We start from the raw sequence: 7,486 nt of genomic DNA, 5'->3' as shown, positions 1-7,486 counted from the left end.
TTTAGCACATGACAGTAGGTAATAAAGAAGCCAGGATGGAGGCAAAAAAGACTGAAGAACCTGGTGTAAGAGCTGTAATTAAATGTTGACATCTCAGCGAGTTTGTATAACACACATACTGTGAATAAAATCTTTCTGCAGAGCTTCAGAGAAGTTTGAAGGGATGATTGAGTTACATACCTTCTCTTACTACACATATACACAAGTGAACATTGCTTTCTAAATAACTAATCTGCCAGGATAATGAAAGAAAAAGCCATGTTTTTCCCTATAACTATTCTGGAATGTCTTGGCCAGGCACTTTAAGTGCACTCCTTTGTAAATGATTGCTTTACCTCAGGAGAGTGATTAATTGGTTTCCGTGGTCAGCTACCTTCTTAGGGAAAAATCTGCGAAGAATGGAGGATCGGGAAATCAAAATCCTTAAAAAATAAGAATTGAGTATTTCACATAAAAATATTCTATGTGAATATTTGAACAATTTCTTATTCAGCTCATCACTAACATAATCTCAAAATTGGAATTCAAGCTACTATCCATTAATGTATATAAAAATGTTTCTCTAATACTAATTGTAATTTATAATAAATTATAATAATGGGGATAGAATTAATTTAGCATTTACCTTGGATCAAGGTGTATACTACACATTTAATAAGATACAGTCAGGTAAAGGAATGCAACTTTATGAAAAAAGCACTATGGCTAAAATTCTATCTCACAAATGAAAATATATAATCAGTGAAATAAACTACATTCTCTATATCTAGAGAAAGTGGTTGAGCCCATACTCTATGAAATCCTAGCTGATTTCAGAGTCTATGCATTTAATCTTTACTACATAAGAGATGAATTCACTCCCATCCTACAGAAGAGAAGAAAGCAGATACTTACCTTACATAAACTTTTATTAACAGTAAGCAGAATAGGGAAAATATTTACAAGTGATTTTTCTCACAGTGTTTTTTCATACAGAATATTTAAGAATTCTTATAACTGAAAATTAAAGATAAGAAGCTTCAGGTTAAAAATTGTTACAGTATTTAAATAAGAATGCCTCACATCTCTACTCCCCAAATATAGAAAATGGCAATTAAGCACATGATCAGTCTCAGAACCTTTTGTCATCTGAGAAAATCAAATATTCCTATTCACAGGTGACTAGCCTACATAACCTACATATGAAGGAAGTGAAATGTCACAGTCCTTTTAGTATTCCATGGACATAAGAATTAGTGAAAGGCCTTTTTCAGTGTAAGGTGAGTACACAGAAAACAGCCCATGACATCTTTAGCTTAAGCCAATAAGCTATGACTGAGAAGTCAAATGTGAGGCAGTAAACATCTCCCAACCTCAAGGCAGTTACTCTGCCTCATGGGCTGGCCTTGCAGGGGAAGGTAATTCTCCAAACCCCTTGCACTTCAATAAAATCTTCTGTCAAATGTGTTTGTCATTTCACACTACAGATGACCCAGTTTCAATCTTCATCTAGCCAAATTTCTTATCACTTCCACTAGGTTTTGAATCTTATCTGAATTCTGTCACTAGACGCAAGGAACCCAGAAGATAAATGTACTAATTCTCCAGAAATATTTCATATTGTTAACTTTAGATAAATTAGTCCTGAATTGAATTTTTTAATTCCCATATTGTTTGTCACATTTAATTTTTTGACTTTTATTTATTTATTTTTTTCCTCTGTGCAACCCCCTTCAGTGCCAGTAGCCCATAGATCGAGGCCAGGCAATGGTTTGGGACCACAGTTTGCTCTGGCATGGGACACTATGAAAGGCCCAGGGGGATGGGCCTGCCATAAATCCAACCCATGCATAATTTTTTGACTTTTAAAACAATAACACATAGTGCAAGTGAATACCAAGTGACATGTTAATTTTTAGAAAAATAGAGAAAACTACTTTAAAAGGTAATAATAATTAATACATTGTAGAAATTTAAATGGGACACATCTTTAAATGAAATGTATTTCATTTTTTATTTAAATATACTTGACTTAGAGTAAAAGTTATATAATAGAGAATATATACAAACCATTTGCAAATAATGTTGAAAATACATAGTTTTTTTTTTCTTTTAGGAAAAAGTAATTATTTCTATTCACAAGTTACCATAATTTAAATTAAAATATCTTTAATAAATTCAGGTTCTGGGGTTCCTACCTGTAATCTTAGCTACTAAGGAGACTGAGATCTGGGAATCATGGTTAAAAGGCGGCCTAGACAGACAAATCTGAGATATTCCATCACCAATTGACCAGTAAAAATGCTGGAGTGGAGATGTTGTTCAAATGGTAGTTTTCCAGCTTTGAGTGGAAAACTTTAGCAAGAAGCTAAGGTTATTTATTCAAGTCCCAGTAATGGCAAAAATTTAAAAATTAGAAACTCTTCTCCTTGTCTTCCTGTTTTACTTTCTAGATTTTCTCCTTAGTTTTACATTGTCATTGCTCTTTATTGAATGCTTTCTATAAACAAGATATTAACCAATATATTTTATGCACAGTCTGTTGCCTATTCTGCAATAGCTATATGAGGTACTTATTATGATTATCACCATTTTACAGATGAGGTGTCATTTAGTTCTTTGCTCAAGTTCCCTCAGCTAACAAAGAATGAAACAAAATTAATCACAGGCCAACTGACTACAAAATAAATGCTTTTAAACACTGAGTCTCCTGTGTGGAAGAACAACATCATTTGACAAAGTTACTAGTTCTGTGGTTATTACCAAAGTTTACATGATAACAGTATAGGAACAGAACTTAATCAAATTTGTTAAAGTTCATTCATACGTACAGGTTTTAAAAAAAAACTTGCTGCCATCCTTTGTTAAATCATTTTTCTTCTTTTATGAATTTTACTTTTTATTTTTTTAATTATTATTTTTTTGCAAGTCCTGGGGCTTGAATTCAGGGCCTGGGCACTGTCTGTGGGCTATTTTGTTCAAGGCTAGCACTCTACCACTTGAGCTGCAATACCACTTCCAGGTTTTTCCGTTTATGTGTTACTGAGAAATCAAACCCAGGGCTTCTTGCATGCGAGGCAAGCACTGTACCACTAAGCCACATCCCAGCCTGACTTTTGACTTTTTAAAAATATTCATAGAATCTCTGCCTCTGGTCTACCCAAATATGTTCTTTTCTTTTTCCAATGTGTACCTCTAAGGAACTTCTAAAATGTCTTTGCTAGTTAAACAGGTCAATACATCCTTCAGTACTTCTCTAAACACAAGCATTTACTATGATGTTGCATTTTTTTAGTACTGTACTAGTTAGAGAGATAGGCTTTGAAATTCCACAATCTGGATTTATATCCTGATACTAGTATTTACTACCTTCACTACCTTTGGGTGAGCTATGGAAATCTCTGCTCATAGTTCTCTTATCTGTAAAAGTGTGTAAAAATAGCACTTCACACTTTGAACTGAGTGTGGTAATGATAAAAAGAATTATTCATGTAGAACATATAATACACTGCTTTGATTTTGTAAACTTATTAAGCTCTACAGGTTATTAACTTATTCAAAAGATGGTTCTTTGTCCTGCTATGTTCTGTTTTTTTCCACTCCTTTGAGTTTTCAAACTTCAAACTTCCCAGAAACCAAGTAACCCAGTAGCGACTGAAAGAGAACACAGGTTTAGACTGTCTCCCTTTGTGTCTCTTTTATCTTTTTGATTCAGATGTTGACTGTAGACCTTTCCACTAAGTAACCTTGTTGATTTGAAGAACTCAGTAATGGTAGATTCCTTAATAATCACAAAACATTTACTGGACAATAAGAAATATAACTGTGATAACTCCCAACATTAAGACCAGGAGAAAACTGATGTTAATTTTTTTTTGACCCTTACATTTTTCTTTGCCATTGAAGTATTTCAATGTCACTTGATTCTAGAATGAAATAAATTTCAAAGTATCACCCCTCCTCCCACCATTAGAATACATTCTTTAGTGTAGACTTATGATCCTTCCAGTATTTTTGATAAATTCCTGAGTTAGAAAAAGTAATGTTAATGAAACATGAAGAGTCAAAATTAATTAGAGTTAATGAAAAATTAAAACACTCTTCTAATTACTATGTGTCTCTGACATTTTGCCCTCATTGAAATGTACAAGAAAACTAATTATATGAGTTTATTGCTCCACTTTTCTTTTACTACATTCTTGAACTGGATTTGGCAAAGATTGTCAACAAGTCCAAATCAAATGTGCTTTTGAGGGCAATTTTTACCATGGCTTCCCTGTCAGAAATGTATGCATTTTTACTTGAATATCCCTGAATAATATCCAGTGAAGGATGGCAACACATGTTTGGTAGAAGACCTCTGGTCCAGCAGGTCAATCTATATGTGTAATGCACGAAATCTCTTCCTGTCTTCTGTTCAAGTACTACATCTTTTCTTCCATTTTATTTAGAATCTTCAAGTAAATACATACAGTGTTTAAACATATTAGACATATGATGTGAAACAAAAACCCAAATGCTTTGGCCTGGGCTTCTTTTTACTCCAAGCTTGCACTCTACCACTTGAGCCACAGTGCCATTTCTGGCTTTTTTTAAGTGATACTGAGGAATTGAACCCAGGGCTTCATGCATTCTAGGCACTCTACCACTAAGCCACATTCCCAGACCTTCCTCTACTTTAGTTTTTATTTATTTATTTTTTGGTTGATCGTGGGTCTTGAACTTTAGGCCTGGGTGCTGTCCCTGAGCTGTTCAGCTCCAGGTGAGCACTCTACCACTTGAGTAACAGCATCACTTCCGGTTTTCTGGTGGTTAATTAGAGATAATAGGCTCATGGACATTCCTGTCCAGACTGACTTTGAACTGGATCTTCGGATCTCAGCCTCCTGAGTAGTTAGGATTACAGGTATGAGCCACTGGCACCCAACCTTTTACTTTACTTTGAAGTGCAAGATAGAGGCAGCAGCTTGGTTTATTTCCTGATTATTAAGGAATTCCATTTTAATAGCATGGAACATATTAATATTATTTACCAGTAGGTTCATGAATCTATATTATTTTCTCTAGTGAAGTTATGGTTGTAGTCAGATAACCCATGAACAATTTAAAAAATATAATCTAAATGTTTTTTCCTTTGTGCCTACACTCACCTAACATATATCATGATTATTTAGAGGACAATCACATTTAACCAAGAAACTTTTCTATTTTTCTTTAGGTATATACAAATTTTATTTGAATTTTGAACTTCAAGTGTTTGTTTTTGAATTGTTGTTGGTAGCCTTATTCATTTATTTATGAATTCTTCCATAATTTCACAGAATCACTTTTTCCTCTCATTCTCTCTCTCCTCCCCAAGTAGTAAAGTTCATTTTCAACATAGTGACTAGTGAGTATCACTGCTGAATTTCTTCACTCTTTGTCCCACCATTTCTGTGGTTTCCCTTTCCATCCCCAAAGCAAATACATGTGTACTGAGTGCACTTTTATTTCAGCTGCATTGCATCATGCAAAGTCAGGTACAGAATTTCATACTCTTGATGTCATGTTGGCACTTAGAAAAGATCGCTTCTGTTTTAAACCATTTTGAAGTTAAAGTTAAGAATGATCAATGTGTATATATATAAAATATGATATGCCACCAACTGTCTCATCTAACAAGTGAGTGAGATGTCACAAAACTGTTCACATGGCTGGAAGGTAAGACAATCTTTAAATTTTATGATTTGTTAGGAAATGGAAAAACTTGGAAAAAATTATATTAAGTGAAGTAAGCCAGGCCCAAAGAAACATAGGTCCTATGGTTTCCCTTATTTGCAATATCTAGTATATGTATGAGTCAAGTGGAAAAGGTCAGATAATGTGATGTTGGGAAAATGAACCCTTAGATATGTATTTTAACGTTTTTTTCTTTCATGCATGTGTTTCTAACGCATTTATAAGATTATCTCTTTGTTGCTTTGTATGTCCCTCCCCCACAGTATAACCCTGCTTTCACTATATTTGATGTCAGTATAACTTGTGGAAGAGATGGGGAAAAACAAGTCGCTTAAGGATACAGGTGGACCTGTTGCAACAATGAGAAGTACAAGTTGTCATGTCAAAAACGAGCTTTACAACGTTGGTGCGGGGGGGGGGGGGGGGGGGGGGGAGGGAGGGTTGGGAGGTGAGGCTGGGAAGGGATGTGAAGGGTAAACCAAAGGAGGAGGCTGCAATGCTTGGTAAGAAATGTACGCATTATCCTGCCCATGTAATTGTAACCCCTCTGTACAGTATGTTCACAATATTAAATTAAATTAAATTAAAAAAAATTTCTTGGCACTATCTGCTTGATCTTGAATTTCCCTTTGGCATAATTTAAGTGATTTTTCCATATCTGTCATTTTTTGGTCCATTTTGTGTATTCTGTCTTCTGTATCTGACACTATATTCCATTTCATTCACTCTGTTAACTGTGGCTTCCATTGTGGTTTGCATAGAGGAAATGGACTCATTTATGGATTTGATGTTGGTTCTCAAAGTACTAATCTCACCTCTTAATGAGGTGTGTACTGCCTTATTTTGGCACTAATCTCACCTCTTAATGAGGTATGTGCTGCCTCTGTTTTTGCATGCATCTCCTTTTTGATATCCTGCATCTCTTTCAATATTTCGACCCTGTGCTCTTTCAATTTCTGGTCTATTTCTCACTTTATTTCTGGAGTCATTGACTCCAGCATCCCTTGAATGTAGCTTTTGTCTTCCATTCCTGCATGCTCCCACTGCGCTCTTCCCTGGGTGGCTGCTGGCTATTGGGGATAGCTTGTTATCCTGGGTGTTGATAAACCTTGTAATTTTTCTCTGAGATTTTCGCATGGGGGTTCAGGGATTATTGGAGACTAATCTGAAATCTTGTTTGGGCCAATAGGTGTTTGTCTTTGCTTGGTTGCTGTTTCTGTGTTGGTAGAGAGAATCTGTACCTGATCTCAGTTCTGTTGGGGGCCAACCTCCAGCTGCTGGTTTGACCCACATAGGGTTCTCGGCTCTCTACTGTAGATCACTGGCAGTTCCCCCCTAAAGCTTTAGAAGGATTGAACAGCCTATACTGCTCCTGTTTGCTCCTACACGTGCTCTTGGTGAGATTGGATGTGCAGGATGCACTCTCCCAGATATTGGAGTCTGCTATGGGTTTCTGATGTTTTTTTGTTTTTGTGGGAGATTTTTGGCCAGTTGTGGGCTTGAACTCAGGGCTTGGGCATTGTCCCTCAGCTCTTCACCTCAAGGCTGGCACCCTACCATTTGATCCACAGCACCACTTCTGGCCTTTTCTGCTATGTGTGCTGAGGAATCAGATCCAGGGCTTCACCCAAGACAAGCACTCTACTGCCGAACCACCTTACCAGCCTGAGCTCCCGACTATTATCAGGTGCTAGTGGCCAGTGTTGTCCAATTCCTAGCCTAGAATATATGGGTCGGGTTCTGATGGGGTTTGAGGTTCTCTTGTGCTGAACCCCCGGGTCTTTTGCTG

At 36.2% G+C, this 7,486-nt stretch overlaps 1 non-coding gene across 1 annotated transcript; it reads right to left on the bottom strand.

The window, feature by feature from the left end:
* Positions 1-1,696: 1,696 nt before the first annotated feature.
* LOC122107213 lies at positions 1,697-1,829 on the bottom strand. Its single transcript, XR_006147319.1, has one exon. It is a non-coding gene; the product is annotated as a small nucleolar RNA SNORA42/SNORA80 family (small nucleolar RNA).
* Between the last annotated feature and the right edge of the window lie 5,657 nt (positions 1,830-7,486).

This window comes from Dipodomys spectabilis, unplaced genomic scaffold (genome assembly GCF_019054845.1).
Source record: "Dipodomys spectabilis isolate Male_0828 unplaced genomic scaffold, ASM1905484v1 ptg000048l, whole genome shotgun sequence".
Classification (NCBI taxonomy): Eukaryota; Metazoa; Chordata; class Mammalia; order Rodentia; family Heteromyidae; genus Dipodomys; species Dipodomys spectabilis.
This window is presented reverse-complemented; position numbering and strand designations above follow the sequence as displayed.